The following is a 19862-nucleotide window of genomic DNA, read 5'->3' as shown; positions in this document are numbered from 1 at the left end:
GGCCCTGATGGTGTGAAACAGAAAGTTGCTACAGCGTCGACATATAGTTGGGACTTAAAAGACCCAGCTCAAGATTTATACTCCTCTCATTCCCAGACCCAAGCTGGAAAAGTGATGAAACCCCTCCTTCTTAGAGAAAAGGACTTGAATCCAGAAGATCTTGTCTGAGAGGACTTGATAGCAGGCCAAGAAAAGACACTTAAGTTCAAAGGAGCTAGTCAGAGCAGGGCTGAGCAGAAGGCTCTGTGAATTTGAATTTCAAAGGCAGTAAAAAATGACAATAATTCTCAGAGCAAAAGGGGCTGTGTCTCACAAACTAAACAACTCTGCTGTATCAGCGTCTCTGTCTCCACTCTTGACACTCACTAATAGATATTTTCTCTATATATCTGGACTTCCCATTAGAAAAGAAGTATTTGGTCTTCCAACTTGGCTTTTCAATGTCCAGTCTACATTGTATAACTATTATCTTTTTTTACATAACTTTTTTTAAAAAAGATTTTATTTATTTTATTTGACAGAAATTACAAGTAGGCAGAGAGAGAGAGGAGGAAGCAGGCTCCCGCTGAGCAGAGAGCTCGATGCGGGGCTCAATCCCAGAACCCTGGGATCATGACCTGAGCCAAGGCAGAGGCTTTAACCCACTTAAAGCTCAGCCACCCACTGAGCCACCCAGGCGCCCCTTTACATAACTTTTGATGACAAAGTAAAGTAGCCTCAGCAAACCACACAAACTAAAATCGGTAGAACTACTAACAAATCAACAAGTTATAGTTCTGAACCTCCTATTAAGTCTAATGATTTTTGTGTAAATGGGGCTTTTGTATTGATGTATATACATTAAAATGCAGTCAATTACTGGCTTTCCAGAGCAGTGTGTACGTGTGTATCAGAGATACAGATTTAGAAGCAAGTGTCTTGGTAGAAATTCCAGTTTTCATGTACTGAACTTTCACGGTCACTTGACGTGCTAATCAATGGTAGGTGTCTTACAGTAAACAAAATATTACTTGTCTGAAATGACAGCCTTCACAATGAAAATATAAATCCTGGCTAGAAACTCCTGGGCCAGCTAATGAAAAGCTTGATGTATGTAAGATCAAGTTACATTACTTAGGGTGCCTGGCTTGTTCAGTTGGTTAAGCATCTACCTTCGGTTCAGGACATGATCCCAGGGTCCTAGGATTGAGCCCCAAGTTGGGCTCCCCATTCAGACAGGAGTTTGCTTCTCTCTCCCTCTGCCCCTCTCTCTGCTTGTGCTCTGTCTGTCTCTGTCTCTCTCTCAAATAAATAAAATCTTTTAAAAAACAAGTTTACTAACATTCATCAAAAATCGCGTGAAGTCAGACTGTGTTGTATTCAGTCCTGTTCAACTTTGTCTATGTGCCAGTGTGTTTGAGAATGCAATAAGGAACTTACAAAGCTGTGTCACAATAAGTATCCTGACACCTGGGAGGCTCTTTCACCTTACCAGATTACAAACGTTATCAGATATCATTGACAATGACACAGAAATTGTGGGATGTAGATGGATGACTGCGTTCTTAAAGCACAGAAGCCGAAAGAGCAAGCAATTAATCACCCACTGCTCTGTGGAGTCAGCATGGCGTGGGGAGCTCGTAGAGAGCCTTCAGGAGCCTGCGATCCAATACCAGTTTACACAAGGGAAATACAGTCCCAAGTCCATGAGGTTTCTTAAAAAATGAGAACTGTCATTGGGTTCTGCCTCTTGGGTTAAACATTATCCATTAATGATTGATACACAAGGAGAAAACTATCTTGAAAGCTGGAAAGTTGTGTCCCAGAAGGAAAAGCAGCATTCTTATTATTTAGAGATTAATAAAATGTAAGAATCACATGGCTTCCAGGTAGAAACTTAAGTGGCATAATGGGGGAGTATCAGGAGTCAAACTACATGGGTTTGGATCCTGGCTTTGTTGAGTCCCAACTTCTCAAATTGGGCAAGTGAATTTCAGCCTATTTAATGGGGAGGATAACAATAACATCATAAAGCATTAAGTAAGGAGATGCATATCAACCACTTAGCACGCTGCCTGACCCATGATAGATGTTCAAAAGGGTTTCAGGTATGGAATGGCAGGACAAGGGCCCCAGGAGTGAAATTTTAGACCCCGCCCATGCACAAGTATCGAACCATGCTCATCTCAGCCCCATGACGGCCGGATAAAAAAGGTACACAGTTACAATACAGACTCTGGTTGTAAAGAAAGCAGAAGCGAAGGGTCACACAGTGTTCCAGACTTCCGGTGGCTTCACTCCATCACCCACTCGCACTCAAATCCAAGATACAGATGATCATAAGTTATTTGGACTCTTTGAGGGAAAAAATGTTGACTTTTCATGATATTTGCTGCCTTAACCACCCAAATTTTTAAGGCATAGTGCCCAGAACCCAGGCCAGGGTCGGAACATCTAAACTGCTCTTCGTTTCTGGCTGTCTTCTACCTCATATGACTTTAGGCATGTCGTTAAACACTCTACTTCCTCAACCAATAAATGAAGGGGATAGAATTTTTGCCTACTTGCTTCATACATTCTGTTAAGAAAATAGAGATAATAATTTACAAGCATTTTGAGAGGGGAAATGAGTTTAAGAGATACAGAAAAAGAATGATAATTCTAAAGTTCATTATGTGATTAATAAATATTCTTTGGAGGGAAATGAATGATTCACCGTGGTAACAACTGATAGATATGCATGACATGCACATAAGTGAGTAGAACATACACACAGCTATGTAACCGAGCTATGTATTTAGAAGGAGGTGTCCCAGTTCTGACACTACCTGGTGTGACTGTGATTTGAAGTCTGTGACATTAAGTCAATTAAGATTTCTTTTATTTGGTTTTCTCAGTTCAAGAACACAGACAATAAAATGCGAACTCACAGCATTATCTTTTGAAAATCAAATAGATGTGAATGAACAGTTTATGGTTTCCTCTAAAAATTACAATGTTAGTAATTAGTACCGATAGACTAGTTGAAAATCTTTAATTGTGGTAAAATACACGTAACCTGAAATTCACCATCTTAACCATTTCTGGATGTACAGTCCTGTAGTGTTAAATGCATTCACACTATTGTTCAACCAATCCCTAGAACATTTTCATCTTGCAAAACTTAAACTCTGTACCCTTAAGATAAAAATACTCATTCTCTCTTGCAACTCAGCTCCTGGCACTACCATTCTCTGTTCTGTTTCTATGAATGTAGTAACTCTAGGTTCCTCATATAAGGGGAATCATACCATATTTGTCTTTTCATGACTGGCTTATTTCACTTAGTATAATGCCTTCAAGTTTCATCTAAGTTTTAGGCTTTCCTTCCTTTTTAAGACTAAATAATATTCCTTTACAGTATATTAATAATGCAAACAGTTTTCCTTCTTTTTTTGGTGTTCATTATTTATAACTTATTGTCCTCCTTCTGAAGATATTTTTTAGCATTCTCCCTGTACCAATTTTTGTATCTTTCAAATGTGTTATATTTATCACAACCAACCTGATAAACTCATTCCTTTCACATCAAATGTTACTCTGCTTTCTTCTGGGAACATCTGGTTCTTTTTAAAAAAATGAGAAGTCTGACAGAAACTATAATAGGCTAGTGCTGTACCAACTTGACATAAAAAGCATTTCAACAAATTCAACATGATTGATGGTAGAGTCTCTTAATTTAGCTGTGCAGAGAAAAACTGCAAAGATTTGGCATGTGTGTCACTATCCTCAAGGAAAAGCCATTTTTTTACAAGATCTATCATGACTGTTATTCTAATTGATAACGTGGTCTATTGCTAAAGTTTAGTGTTGCTGGTTCTGTAGAAAAATAATTTTGCTTCAACAAGAAACACTTATTTTATAGGCATACCTTGGTGATATTGCGGGTTCAGTTCCAGACCATTGCAATAAAGCAGTATTACAATAAAGCAAGTCAAATGAATTTTTGGTTTCCCTGTGCATATAAAAGTTACATTTATACTATACTATAGTCTATTAAGTATGCAATAACATTATGTCTTAGAAATGATGTAATGTTTTACATTCTTTGTTGTCCTTTCAACAATCTTCACAGCATCTTCATCAGTAATAGATTCCAGCTCAAGAAACTTTTTCTTTATTCATCCATAAGAAGCAACTCCTGATCCATGAAAATGTTATGAACTTGAAGCAATTCAGTCATGTCTTCAGGATTTACTTCTAATTCTAGTTCTCTTGCTGTTTCCACATCTGCAGTTACTTCCTTCAATGAAGTCTTGAATCCCTCAAAGTCATCCATGAAGGTTGGAATCAGCTTTTGCCAGACTCCTGTTAATGTTGATATTTTGACCTCTTCCCATGAATTATGTATGTTCTTAATGTCATCTAGAATGGTGAATCCTTTCCAGAAGGTTTTTAATGGACTTTGCCCCACCTCATCAGAGCAATCACAATCTAGAGCAGCCTTGTGAAATGTATTTCTTAAATAATAAAACTAAAAAGTCAAAATGACTCTTTGATCCATGGACCACAGAATGGATATTGTGTTAACAGGCATGAAAACAACATTAATCTTGTTGGACATCTCCATTAGAGCTCTTGGGTGACCAGGTACATTGTCAGTGAATGGCAGGTTTCAATAGTGGCCTTAAAATATTTAGTAAACTATGTCATAAACAGATATGTTATCATCCAGACCTTATCACTCCCTTTACAGAGTACAGGCAGAGTAGTTTAATATAATTCTTATGGGCCCTAGGCTTTTCAGAATGGTAAATGAGCATCGGCTTCAACTTAAAGTCACCAGCTTCCTTACCCTCTAATAAATGAGTCAGTCTATCTTTTGAAACTTCAAAGTCAGGCACTGACTTCTCTCCAGCCATGAAAGTCCTAAATGGCATCTTCCTCCACTAGAAGGTAATTTCATCTACAATGAAAATCTATTGTCTGGTGTAGCCACCTTCAGCAATGACCTTAACTAGAGCTTTTGGGTCATTTGCTACAGCTTCTCCATCAGCATTTGATGCTTCACCATGCACTTTTAAATAACATAAATGGTTTCTTTCCTTAAACCTCCCGAACCAACCTCTGATGGTTTCAAACTATTCTCCTGCAGCTTCCTCATCTCCTTCAACCTTCACAGAATTAAAGAGCGTTAGAGCCTTGCTCTGGATTAGGCTTTGGCTTAAGGGAATGTTGTGGCTGGTTTGATCTTCTAATCTAGACTACTAAAACTTTCTCCATTATCAGCAATAAGGCTGTTTCACATTCTTATCATTTGTTTGTGTGTTCACTGGAGTAAACTTCTAATTTCCTTCAAGACCTTTTCCTCTGTATACACAACTTGGCTGTTTGGTGCAAGAGGCCTTGCTCTCAGCATGTTTTGTCTTTACTAAACTTAATCGTTCCTATGTTTTGATTTAAAGCTAGAGACGTGTGACTCTTCCTTTCTTTTGAACACTTAGAGGCTGTTGTAAGGTTATTCAATGACCTAATTTCAATATTGTTGTGTTTCAGGGAATAGGGAGGCCTGAGGATTGGGGGAGAAAGGGAATGTTTGGGGAATAAACACACATTGTTTATTGATTGTGTTCACCATCTTCTATGGGTACAGTTTGTGGTACCCCAAATGCAATTAAAATGGAAACATCAAATGTCGCAGATCACAGATCACCATAACAAATATAATAATGGTGAAAAACTTTGAAATACTATGAGAATTACCAAAATGTCACAGAGAGATACAGAGCACACGAAGACTGTTGGGAAAATGGCGCCAATAGACTTGTTCAGAGTCACCACAAACCCTCCATTTGTTAAAAAATGCTCTAAAGTGAGGTGCAATAAAAAAAGTTATTCTTGCATACAATTTTTGCTACTGGTTATTAAAGAAAATCACCCAAACAGAAATTCATTTACAGAAAATACTTTGCCACAGAGATTTGTTCCTGTCTTATTTCAGAGGTTTTTAAGAAATTATCTGATTTCTCCCCTTCACTAATGAAAACACTTTTCTGTAGCTTTCTTTCTTATTACAGAGAAAAAGTCTAAAGCTAATTTGAAATTTTTCTAAATCATTCCTTAGAATGGTTTGAATTTTTTTTATTCCGAATAAAAATCCGTCACTATTTCTTTTTCAGCATTTATTATCTGCCTGCTGTTTGAACTCTTCTCCCAAATGTGAAGTATATCCATACACAGAGGATGAAGTAAATTTGCGATAAATGTCAAGGTATTCCCAGGGAGAGGTTTTAGGCTGTTTCTACCTCTTGGCTAACCATTTCCCACAGTAATGTTCTCTCTTAGTCCCAGCCAATAATTTTATCCACATAATTTAGAAAATGGTGTGAATGAAAGCACAGCATCAATCATAGTCTGAAAGAAATTCTTCTCATGGGTTGTTTATCCAGTGTGCTGAGGTAGGGGTGATAAGCCCTCAGGTGTGTGGGGCCCCTGATCATTTCCTTTAGGCTCTGCCCAGTGACTGGAACAGCTCAGCCCTATTGGCTGCTGCTCCATTTTGAGGTTACATCTATAAAATGGCTTCTTTTTTCAAGGATGCTTTATCTCTTGTGCCAATCTATCCCTCTAGGGAAAGCGGAATACCTCCTATAACAGAAGGGGAAAAGCAGTATTCCCCTGGGAATCTATCCATGTTAGAACTAACTATTGCATATATTACTATTCAATGCCACCAGGAAAGATTTTCCCAGCCCACCACCCGTCTGCTCCTAGCAAAAGGAAGATGGCTTAGACAGCCACCTGTACCAGCCATCTGTTGGCTTCCTTCATGAAACACAGACAGGCTGAATCCTGGTCTAAGATGTCTGGTATAGGGAAAGATGGCTTACTTCCAAAAACCGCTGGACAGTACCTAATAATTTCCAGGTACTTTTCACTTGATCATGAATTTAATACGTTTTAGTGTAAAAAGCTGTTGACTCTGGATACTGAGACTATGGGTAACTTCATTTTTTTAATAGCATTTTTTAGTAATTTCTGATTATCAAAGTAACCCAGTCCCATTTCTTGGGAAAAAATTGTAGCTAAATCTTTACATACAACTTTATTCATCACATCATTATTGGCAATATCAAAAGACTGGAAATAATATTACTATCTAGTAGGGAAATGCCTGGTAACATCCTGCCTTCATTACAAATGGTATTTTAAAATTGAGGATAAGGAAAAACCTTACCATATAATGTTAAGCAAGAAGAAGAAGAGGAGGAGGAAGAGGAAGAAGAAGGAGGAGGAGGAGGAGGGGGAAGAGGAGGAGAAGGAGGAGGAGAAGGAGAAGGAGGAAAGGAAGGAAGGAAGGAAGAGAAAAAGCGAGCAAGCAGGATACTTGACTGAACAGCCAGTATTAAGTCAAGTGTCAAGTCACATACACATTCATATTTGAGTGCTCAGAAAAAATGGAAAATAAATATACCCAAACGTTAACAGTTATATTCTCTAGGTGATGGGGTGGTGATATGATCTTTACTTTTTTCCATATACTTATTTGCATTTTCCAGTTTCTCCACAATGGTCATGTATCACTTCTATAGTCAGAAAAAAATGCTTTTTAAAAAATGCATGTTTATCACAGAAAATTTGGAAATTACTAAAAAATGCTATTAAAAAAATGAAGTTACCCATAGTCTCAGTATCCAGAGTCAACAGCTTTTTAAAAAATGTGTTTTTTGGACACCTGGGTGGCTCAGTGGGTTAAGCCTCTGTCTTCAGCTGGGGTGATGATCTCTGGGTCCTGGGATCGAGCCCTGCATTGGGCTCTCTGCTCAGCAGGGAGTCTGTTTCCTCCTCTCTCTCTGCCTGCCTCTCTGCCTACTTGTGATCTCTCCCTCTCTCTGTCAAATGAATAAATAAAATCTTTTAAAAAAATTAAATAAAAAATAAAAAAATGTGATTTTCTCTGATCTCGTTTCCATATACACAGTGGACTCACACTATACATTGATTTGACTTGCACATTTTAACTGATAAATAAATAGTGCCACTCCAACCTCTGCTCTCTTCTTCCAATTTCCTTCTCTGACTCTGCCTCCCTCCCTCCCTCTTATGGGACTCATCGGATTACATGGGACCAACCTGGATCATCCAGGCTAACCTCTCATTTCAAAATCCTCAATATCGCAACATCTCTAAAGTCTTTTTTTCAACAGGCTCCAAGGATTAGAACATGGACATCTTGGGAGGCACATTATTCTACCCACCACAGTGATTAGTCATCAATTAAACTAAGTGCAAAAGCCATCAGGACTCCTTGGAAGCATATAAAGAAATTCTCATTTCCTGCAGTTGGAGCACAGAAAAAACAGAGGATTAGTTTGAGGCCCTAATTAGAAAACTATCAGACCTCCAGAGCTGATTGAATCCTTATCCTGTCTCCTCTCTGATAAAGACGAGTGCCCTCCCTTTCATCCGAAGAGGATACAGAGGCCTCCGTCCGCCCTGCAAGACAGAAAATGCTGCCGTGCCTAACCCCATTTTCCTCCCTGGACACCAGTGACCTAAACAGAGTTAATTACCACATAGCCTCCCTGGGGAAGTGTGGCACCTGCTAAGAGAGGGAAATAATTGTACTCGAAAGAAGCCGCAGCATGTTGCCAACAAAGACCTTTGGAACCAAGAGAATTTGAGTGGCTCTGTGTCCTGCCGGGACTTGATGAGAAGTAGAAAATAAAGTTAGATAGGTAAGGGAGTTTATTTGGAGATTTGCTGATAGGGTGAAGGAAGTACCCACATTAAGTGAACTGGAAATCTGTCACAGCAGACTATGGAAGAAGGGACCAAAAGGCATTGAGAAATGGACATTCTAAAGAGGACGTGCTATGAAAGGGCTGGAAAACTCCCCAAATATGGCTATGCACCAAGGAAGGGCCCAGAGGACATTCTATACACCAAAGGTATTGATAAGGGATGAGCATCACAAAGAAGCTCTGAGGTGGTGGTCTTCTGTATGCAAGGGTGATGACAGAAAGTGCTGGTGCAGAACTGCACTCCCAGATAGCAACAGGGATGATAGAATCTTGACATAAAAGAGGCTTCAGTGTCAGAAGAGAGTGGGTGCCATTATCATAAACAACAAGGTTGTGACATATACAGAGTTGTGGAGGTGATTAATAGAACACGACAGCCTTTGGGGTGTGATAGACAAAATGAAACAAGATTATGTCTTGATCTGTACAATTCAAAGAAACCATAGATGTCTGATCAAGAGACTGAAAGCAGACACCCAAACTGGAAGTCATGATGGCTTGCATAGTTTCCAGACCTGAGCCAGGTTCATACCCATGGCTCATTGACTAAAGAAAGCTTGGGGGTCCAGAAGAAAGGACCTTGCAATACAAGCATATGAAACATCTCCTAGCTTTTCCCCAAGAAAGACATGTGGTTATTTACTCAGGTAACTACACATGTTGCAAGAAGAATGCCAACTATTTCAAAGACTGTTGGACACAGGGTCTGAGCTAATGCTGAGACTCACCATGGTCTCTGTTAAAGTGAGTTTAAGAGAGCCAGGTTACAAGTAGGTTAGTCTATAATAGGTTAGTCCATAGACGTAGCCAGTGGCAATTTCCCCAGTCCCCAATAATTTAATTGAAATTTTGGTATTCGATAAATATTAGTTGGTAATGATAACACATATTTGATAGATGGTAAGAACCTCACATTTATTCCTTAATTTGTGGAGTTAAGAGCTATCATGGTCATCAAGGCCAAATGGAAGCACCTGGAACAATCCTCAGTCCCCATCCACTATCATCACACCCAAAAACCCTGGCCAAAACAGTATCACGTTTTGTAGGAAAAGCAGAGATTGGGGCCATGCTTGGCCTTAAAGATATAAAGGCTTTAAACCTCTTCTCCACTTAATTAACCACATTGAGAAATTTAAATGACTCCTGTCAACCCCAGAATAAACAAAATAAACTTTGTAAATAATCTCAAAACTTCAGCTTAGCCAAAGTTGACTTTATCTCCTCTATTGGTTAATTTTTATAGGCCAATATCACTACCACATATTCTCCACATAAATTACTGTTGACTAAATTCAGGCTGATGTACTGCTGAATTGAAGACTAGATAGAGACTGAACAACTTAGTCTCACTGGAATCAAATATGACATGATATCCCATATTAGCTAGAAAGATAGAGTTATCAGACAACTTTAATCTACTTCTCATTTCTTTAAAGTGGTCATTTCCAATTTCACTTGGAGATGAAATATTAATTTTTAATCCAGGAAAGGCTGTTCAATCAGATAATATCAAAACCATGGAAAGGAAAACAATAGGAATAAATAAGTCTTCAAGAAAAATATGGACTCAGAGAATGCAGGGATATAAGAAAAGCAAGAAAGTGAAAATGGCTCATCAGACTTCAATTTATTCCCCAACTTTATCTTTTGGGGAAAAACAAACCTCAAAAATATTTATTAAGGATCTAATATATTCTCTAATGATTCTGTATCAATTTGCTTGCAACTTCCGTAGGATATGAACAGTGATTATAATCTGATATTAAATCTCAGCTCGGGGTGCCTGGGTGGCTCATTTGTTAAGTATCTGCCTTCGCCTTGGGTCATGGACCCTGTGTCCTGGGATTGAGCCCCACAGCAGGCTCCCTGCTCGGTGGGAATTCTATTTTCTTAAATAAAATCTTAAAAAAAAAAAAAATCTTAGCTCTACTAGCTCTACTACTTAATAGCTCTCTTATATTGGACAAGATACTTAAATTTTATGGTTCTTAGTTTTCTAGTCTAAAAAATGGAATGAATTACACTACTTGTTTCACAGGATTTGAATGGATATTGAATGAGATAATGTTCATGAATAGTTAGCATATTATCTGTACATAGTAAGTGTTCAGTAAAATTTGGCGATGGTTGATGAAATTATTCTGATAATAATGATATTCCATAATGAGATTAAGAGTTCCTACTTTAGGGGTGTCTGTGTGGCACAGTTGGTTAAATGTCCACTTAATTTTGACTCAGGTCATGATCTCAGGGTCCTGAGATTGAACCTCACATTGGACTCTGTGCTCAGCACAGTCTGCTTGTCCCTCTCTCTCTACCCCTCCCCCAGCTCTCCCTCTCTCTCTATCTCTAAAATAAATAAATAAATCTTAAAAAGAAAAAAAGGGATTTCTTACTTTAGGGGCACCAGGTGGCACAGTTGGTTGAGCAATCAGCTCTTGGTTTCAGCTTAGGTCATGATCTTCATGTCCTGGGATAGATCCCCACATTGAGCTCCATGCTCAGCCTGGAGTCTGCTTGAGATTCTCTCTCTCTCCCTCTCCCTCTGCCCCTCCCACGGTGCTGTCTCTCTCTCTCTCCCTAAAATAAATAAATAAAACCTTTATAAAAATAAAAATTTTTTTAAAATTCTACTTTACATATCTTTTGGTTAAATGCAAAGAATTGAATTTTAATTGCAATTTTTAAAGCCCACATCATTCCTTTTTGATTTATGGGAAATTTCAGAAAGTAGGACTTCCTAATACAAAGTTTAGAACATTTGTATGAGAAGAATAAGAATTCTTTGCTAGAACAAAATAGTTGTAGTAGAAGCATTAGAGACTATTCTATTCTAATTGATTACAATTGGCCACCTCATAAACTTTAATGCTCTAGGCAAAAATTTCTTTGGAAATATTTTCAATATTTTCAGCTTTGGTCCTATAGCTTTCAATGTGTCATATAAAATGACTCCTAGGAAGTAGGATTTGAGAAAGTCTAGTTTGGATCGTAAAGGAAACAGTATTTCTATTCATGGAGAAAGAAAATGCATTTTCATTGTGCAAAATCTACCTGCCTGAAGGTTGAAGGCTGAATTAGGGAATTTTAAAAATTCTTTTACTGTGGCATATAACTTATATACAGAACAGTGCAAAAACAAGTAAACATCACCCAAATCAAGAGATAGCATTATTACCTAGGAAACCTGACATCAAGAGAGAGAACATTGCCAGAATCCCAGAGATCTCGTGTGTAACATCCTAATCATGAAAACTACCCTCATTTCCATTGTTTTCCCCAGGAGGGTTGGACTAAGTAATCTAGCTGGTCATTTCGAGAAATGGAATCTCTGGGTGATTTTTGAAGTCTGTCTTAATCCTACCATCCAGTAATGAGCTTAAAAGTGATGATCGATAGGAGCACCTGGGTGGTTCAGTTATTGAGCATCTGCCGTCCGGTCTGCTCAAGGTCATGATCCTAGGGTCCTGGATCTAGCCTGCATTGGGCTCCCTGCTCGGCGGGGAGCCTGCTTCTCCCTCTCCCTCTGCCTGCTGCTCTCTGCCTACTTTCAATCTCTCTGTCAAATAAGTAAATAAAATCTTTTTTTAAAAAAGTAATGATCAATATGATTACATTTCTATGCAAGTCTCTTTTGTAATAAGAGAGAGCTACACTAAACTAAGGCCAAGGATATCCATGAATCATTAGTCAATACTCAGCTGACTTGCAGAAAGGGGAGAAACCTTGAAAAATCCAGATATAATATTCATGAATGTCTCTCATGATAAAGTCTACTTACTTGAAAGAATTACTCATAGCTTCCTCTTTCGTTGAAACTGGCAGATACTTATCACATGTTCTTTCCCCGACCCATCCCCCCCACCTTCCTAAAGTTCTCTCTCGCTCACTCAGTCACTGAGCAATTCTTCAGGGAACTTGAGAGACTTACTGACTTTTACTTCTGAATTTTACATTCCATTATAAACAAAGACTCCTTTTCCTATTGATTTTGTCCCCGTTTTCTGGAAGCTCCAAATGATTCTTGGCTTCTGTACATCATTCTCAGAGTAATCTCTTCCTTTCCCCTTTGGAGCTTCTTAAAACAAATCAGCATAATTGTGTCTACTTACTTCTTTAGCATAAAGCCTTCCTCTGGTCTTTAAAACCACTCAATGATCTCAGAAATGTTTTCTCCACACTTTTGTTGACGAGTTTTAAAGCAAGTAAAAGCAAGCAATCCATATGTTTGATTATTTTAACTAACAAGAAGACCCCTGCCACCAATAACCTTTCTTTGTGAGATTACCGGTAAAGTTCTATCTGACAATAACATTACTGCTTCAAGCATAATTCCTTAAAATATAAGACTGTCCTTTCTCAGGGCTCCTGGGTGGCTCAGTGGGTTAAAGCCTCTGCCTTTGTCTCAGGTCTTGATCCCAGAGTCTTGGGATCAAGCCCCACGTCAGGCTCTCTGCTCAGGGGGGAGCCTGCTTCCCCTTTTCTCTCTCTTCCTGCCTCTCTGCCTACTTGTGATCTCTGTCTGTCAAATAAATAAACAAAATCTTAAAAAAAAAAAAAAAGACTGTCCTTTCTTAGGAGACAAACGCAATCAAAGCCATCATTATTCGGCTGAACCGTGTCAGAGGAAATGCATCTTTTTTCTGCTCTCCAAGATCAATATAATACCATACATGAAGGGAAAACTTTATCTGTATAAACAAAAATGGGCTTCTCAGAAAGAAATCTGAAACATTAGATGCTCTGTTTCTTGTAGTAAAAATATTTTTTCTACTCTGGAATAAGTAACCCAGATCCAAGCAACAGTTGCTTAAAATCATATATATGATTTTAAATTCATATATATGATTAAAATCATTTATATGATTTTATAATAAAATAAAATAGTTGCTTAAATATAATAGCAAATAAAAATAATTGCTTAAAATGGTCAGTGTCTGTCAGTTCCATTTTCCATTGCTTGGGTATGTCCAATGGTTTTCAACACACAAAAGGAATTTTTTCAGCATTTTCATAAGATAGTCAGATTTGCAATAAGAATGTTCACTACTGTATTTCTTCTTTAGAATAATAAATCCTGGAAGAAAACTAAAAATTCATTAATTACTCATCAGGAATAATGTTTACTTTCTTCATACTGTTTTGAACCTCCTCAACGTTAAAATTAGCTGATTATTTTGTAATAGGGATTTTACCAAAATTTTAATCCACAGAAGACAACTTTTATTGTTTGATTTTTCTCCAGAACAAATATAATTGAAATGGGGGGAGGGGGACGAGTAAGGTTGCCTTTATTTCAGAAAAGCATTATCTGACTTATTGATTTAGATCTTCATTTTGTTTCAATAGTACTCAATTAGCCAGAAAGTAACATCCAGAGATTTCATGAAGAAATCACCTTCAGTATAGAGTGGGTATATGTCTCAGAGACATTCCTGTACCATGGTTTGCCCAGAAATATTTTTTAGCAGATTTTGATTCGGGTGTTTCTACTAAAAGTTTTTAAATTTGCATTGAATGTAAAAGACCAAATGACAGGGAGCCTGGGTGGCTCAGTGGGTTAAGGCCTCTGCCTTCAGCTTAGGTCATGATCTTGGGGTCCTGGGATTGAGCCCCACACTGGGCTCTCTGCTTAGCAGGAAATCTGCTTCCCGCCATTCCCCCCCACCTGCCTACTTGTGATCTCTCTCTCTTCTCGTCAAATAAATAAAATCTTTTTAAAAAGACCAAATGACAAATAGCTAATTAGTACTTGATATTTTTATAACTATATTATTTCTATGTTGTAGCCTAAGAAGAAAGTTAGTATTAAAAATGAGGGGGCACCTGGGTGGCTCAGTGGGTTAAGCCGCTGCCTTCGGCTCAGGTCATGATCTCAGGGTCCTGGGGTCGAGTCCCACATCAGGCTCTCTGCTCAGCAGGGAGCCTGCTTCCTCCTCTCTCTCTGCCTGCCTCTCTGCCTACTTGTGATCTCTGTCTGTCAAATGGATAAATAAAATCTTTAAAAAAAAAAAAAAATGAGAAAAACAGGGCGCCTGGGTGGCTCAGTGGGTTAAGCCGCTGCCTTCGGCTCAGGTCATGATCTCAGAGTCCTGGGATCAAGTCCCGCATCGGGCTCTCTGCTCAGCGGAGAGCCTGCTTCCCTCTCTCTCTCTGCCTGTCTCACCATCTACTTGTGATTTCTCTCTGTCAAATAAATAAATAAAATCTTTAAAAAAAAAAAAATGAGAAAAACACTTTGAGTTCTTGCCCTCTTGATTTTTCTATGAAACTATTTTGGAAGACTGCCAAGCATGTGTTCAACAAATGTTTTATACTGGAAATGTTTTGCCATAATCACAAACTGATTGAATAACTGTGATAATTTAAGTGTTCTTTTGTTCACATGCTTCAATGTTTTGTTCATTTGCTTGAAATATGTGCTTTGCTTTTAGCTAAAATCAGGTTCATATGTATTGAAAAATAAAGAGCTGTATATTTCCATAGCCATATTCTTGTAACATGAGATCTGTAAAAGATTTGAGAAATAAGTTAATAATCACTTGGCATCAAGTGAAAAGAAAACTCTGTATGGGATATGTTTTCATAGTAAGAGCATTTGATTTTGGTCAAATTCATGTCAAAGAAGAATTAGAATTAATTTTAACCTTGGTATGCCTAAAATATAGACAGCCAGATTATTTTAATAGGAAACATATCTTCACATTCAGAATTGCTTATTCTCAGGCACAAAGTTTCCATTTCAAGCACTATAGCCTTGTAGAGCAAATCCCTCATTTATCTGAAAACCTCAACTATCCAGATCACCTTTGAGAATCAGGAAAAAAAGGGGAAAAGCTTGTGAACATCAAAAATAGAAACCACAGATCCTCAGCACACCAGCCCTTCTCTGAGAAGTCTATAATAGATTAGGAATCTCCATTCAAAAAGACTCTTGAAAGTCAGGCTGAAAATAGTACAAAGTAGTGATGTTGACATTACAGTAGTTCAAGAGGAAGCTTCGAAGCTGTAAAGTAGGCATCATGAACAGAAAATTGAAGGCCATTGTGAGTAGGATCAGCATACTCTTCAAGGGCAGCACTGTGGATTGCAAAATACAATAATGGGTATGCTTTTTTAGAAAGACTTTATTTATTTATTTGAGAGAGAGAGAAGACATGAGCAGGGGGAAGGGCAGAGGAAGAAGCAGGGTCCCCGCTGAGCAGGGAGCCAGAAGTGGGGTTCAATCCCTAGACCCTAGGATCATGACCTGAGCCGAAGGCAGATGCCCAACTGACTGAGCCAGCCAGGTGTCCCTATAATAATGGATATCTCAGTGACACTGATTTTTTGCTCCCAAATGCACATCCTGCAACAGTGTTTCTCACACAGGGCCATCTGTGGCTCTCAGTATCGCCCTCGCCCCGCAAGGACGACAAGACGCCCTGGTTCGGATGCATCTTCTCTCTCTTCTCTCTCTATTTCTGCAAGTCTACACACTTATATATGCTTACATGACCAATCAGAGAGCAGGGTACAGGAGGGAGCGAATCAGGCTGTGCACCTAAACGAACAACTTCGCTAGCAACCAATGCTGTTTACTTCCTCTTTGGGCGTTCCGCTTAGTCTCACGAGGCAATCCTAAGCTGGCAACTAGCCAGGCGCCATCTTTTAATGGCGGAGGCCGCCCTGGCCAGGGGCCTGCCTCCGACATCTCCCCCTTTTTTCTTGTATGGCAGGGATCGTGCCTGTCTTAGGTTGTCAGTGGCGGGGAATATCCTTACCCGTCATCAGACGGCAGATATCAATGATCTGCGTCCTGTCTTAGGTTGGTATATTTCCCCCACCAAACTTACCCGTCGTTGACTACCGATCCAGCGTACTTAGCCACACCTGGGGGGATGTTCCAGCCTCGATGGCTAACAAGGCCTGCACCATGGCTTGCTGTTGCCTAGATTGCTGTCGCCTCCAAATTTGCAGTTTCCTTACTAGCAGAATCAAGCCCACTACGAGGATTATCATCAGACCAATTATGCTAGCCCATTGTTTCGTAAAGGTTAACACATCTTGGAATGTTTTGATTATCTCTGGGAGGGTTGCAAGCTCAACTCTGGTGTTATTTATCCTTGTTATGCCTAGTACCAGGTGCTGAGTATAGTTTTGAAATTCTGCAGACTAATTCCCCTGCAAGTATTGAGAGAGCTGTCGAGAGACATTCTGTAAGTCACTCATATTAGTATAGGCTATGGGAGTTACACAAATTGCCGGGAAGGATACTATACATCCCAGTCCCAATAGGGCCCCCCACATGTCCACTTGTTCTTGAACCAAATCCACTCTCTGGTTGACTATCAGGATTTCTGCTTGCAGATGTGCATTGATCTGAGTATGTTTGAAGGGCAGCCGCTGTCACAACGGTGGCTGTGATACCAAAATCTCTCTTCTTTCTGGATAGCATCACCGGTAACTTGTCCTCTGGAATGGAAACTGGGATAGGAACATGGGTAGGGATACGCATAATCACAGCCAGCTTGAAGGCCGTGACAGAGACATGAACATATCTTAACTTTCCGAATTCTGAAACATTTGTGACATCCATATGCCATATATGATTAGTAACAAACTCTTAGGATTAACCCCCAAGGACAGTGCAGGTAGTAAGATCACGCAATTTCTGCAGGAGACTATTATGTCCCATGCCTGTGCTTTTGTTATGTTAAATTTGAGGCAAAGAGTTAAAGCATCCTGTTTCTTCAAATCCTCCCCTATTATGAACACACAGACAACAGACGCAGACATTAAAGACTCACCGCTAAATTCCGCTCTAAGGCCGCCACGCTTCTTATTGCAGACGCGCTAAATCCCGGCTCTAAGGCCGCCCCGCTTCTTATTGCGGACTTGTACAAGTTAAACCTGGCTCTAAGGCCACCCTGCTTCTTATTGCAGACTCATTAAATCCCGGCTCTAAGGCCGCCCCGCTTCTTATTGCGGACTTGTACAAGTTAAACCCGGCTCAAGGCCGCCCCGCTTCTTATTGCGGACTCATTAAATCCCGGCTCTAAGGCCGCCCCGCTTCTTATTGCGGACTTGTACAAGTTTCCCACCACCTTTGTCGTGGTTTTACCCTGCTTACCTGCGGACTTCTCCCTTGCAAGGTTTTTCTATTTTTACTCCCCGCTTTACCGCGGAATTCCCACTTTTGAACGTGGCCTTTACTCCCCGCTTTACTGCGGAATTCCCACTTTTGAAGGTGGCTAATGTCCCTGCTTACCTGCGGACCTTTTACTGCGGAATTCCCACTTTTGAAGGTGGCTAATGTCCCTGCTTACCTGCGGACCTTTACTCCCCACTTTCCTGCGGATTACCTTACAAGATTCCTTTATTTATTTCCCGGGTCTCAGCACCATTTATCGCCCTCGCCCCGCAAGGACGACAAGACGCCCTGGTTCGGATGCATCTTCTCTCTCTTCTCTCTCTATTTCTGCAAGTCTACACACTTATATATGCTTACATGACCAATCAGAGAGCAGGGTACAGGAGGGAGCGAATCAGGCTGTGCACCTAAACGAACAACTTCGCTAGCAACCAATGCTGTTTACTTCCTCTTTGGGCGTTCCGCTTAGTCTCACGAGGCAATCCTAAGCTGGCAACTAGCCAGGCGCCATCTTTTAATGGCGGAGGCCGCCCTGGCCAGGGGCCTGCCTCCGACATCTCAGAGCTCCTGTGGATTGGCTGTGACATGCCACCCATGAAGTGCAGGGACAACAGTTCCAAAGATGTTCAGAGCAGAGAAGGATCAGGTCAGTTATGTACCCTCCTCAGTTATCCTGGTTTTATCCTCACTGCCTGAATTTATATAAATTCATAGGATGGAAATGCCAAGAACATAATTTGCCTTACAAGTGACAATGTGGTTAAAACAATGATATATTATGGCCTGGAGCATTTTCATATTTATATTATAAGACATTCCTAAGTTTTCTTATGGGAAAAAAAATCGGTCAGAGAGGGCACATAGAGCTTATAAATATAGCTCACAAATGTATCGTGTGATTTTACAAGTGTATTATTAGTTTCCAGTAAAAGAAAGGGGATTCAGATGAGTCTGTTTTCTAATGAGCAAAAGCATAGAAAGGTCAAGAAAAAGATACAAGGACCCTGCCTGGACCCTTTGCAAAATTCTTTGCAATTACAGAAAGTTAGACACGACGACTCTGAGGATCTCCAGAAGCACACTTGGAAGACCTCACAGGCAGCAGGAGTGTCCCCTTGAATATGACACTACACCTCTGGCTTTGCTGCCTTGGCCACAAAGAGTGAAGTAGGAGCACTGGGAGCTGGTAAAATAAAACTGGACAAAAAGGCAGCATTTGTAAGGAATGCTCTTTCCTTGAGGGATATTTTAAAAGTGCATGTCTTTTTATTTTTTTTTTTTAACTGAAAAAAAAGTCAAATGTTAATATCTTTGTTGGGATTGAAATTTTATCACGGATATGTTTAGCATTTGCTTTCTCCACTGCAGGGGAAGGGGATGCTATGCTTTTCTTCTTAAAGCAGCTGGAAATTTATTGCCAGTGCTAGCAAAAGCAGTACCTTTTTCCCTCTGCGTTTGTACGGATTGCATAACTGTGAATTAAGTGATTAAGTACAATGCCCTGTCTTACTGAGAGGTAAAGAGACACGGGGCTCAGAGGCCTACTTTGTTACATCAAGGATCACGCTGGAGCTCATCATACTCTTGATTCAAATCATATTATTAATTTTGTTTTGGATGAGAACACTACATTTTGATTATCGAGACATTTTTATAGAAGGTAAGAAAAAATAATGAGGGCAAGGAGCAACCTCCCTCATGTGAGCAGACAGCAGTGCTAAGTGTTACAAGCATCAGAACATGCTAGAGGAAAATGAAACAGTTACACAGTTTCCTGAAGGTGCCTTCTTTCTTCTTGTTTTCCACTACTTAAGCTGCCTTTCCTCCCCAGCGGGACATCGCTGAGACTGCTGGACACAGTGAGATGACAAAGAGGTTTACAGCAAGCACTTAAACTTAACATTGAATACTGTCACTGGGGGAACGTTGGGTGGGGGAGGTAGAGAAGAGAGGACAGAGACAGG

This window comes from Mustela nivalis (genome assembly GCF_964662115.1).
Source record: "Mustela nivalis genome assembly, chromosome: 14".
Classification (NCBI taxonomy): Eukaryota; Metazoa; Chordata; class Mammalia; order Carnivora; family Mustelidae; genus Mustela; species Mustela nivalis.
This window is presented reverse-complemented; position numbering follows the sequence as displayed.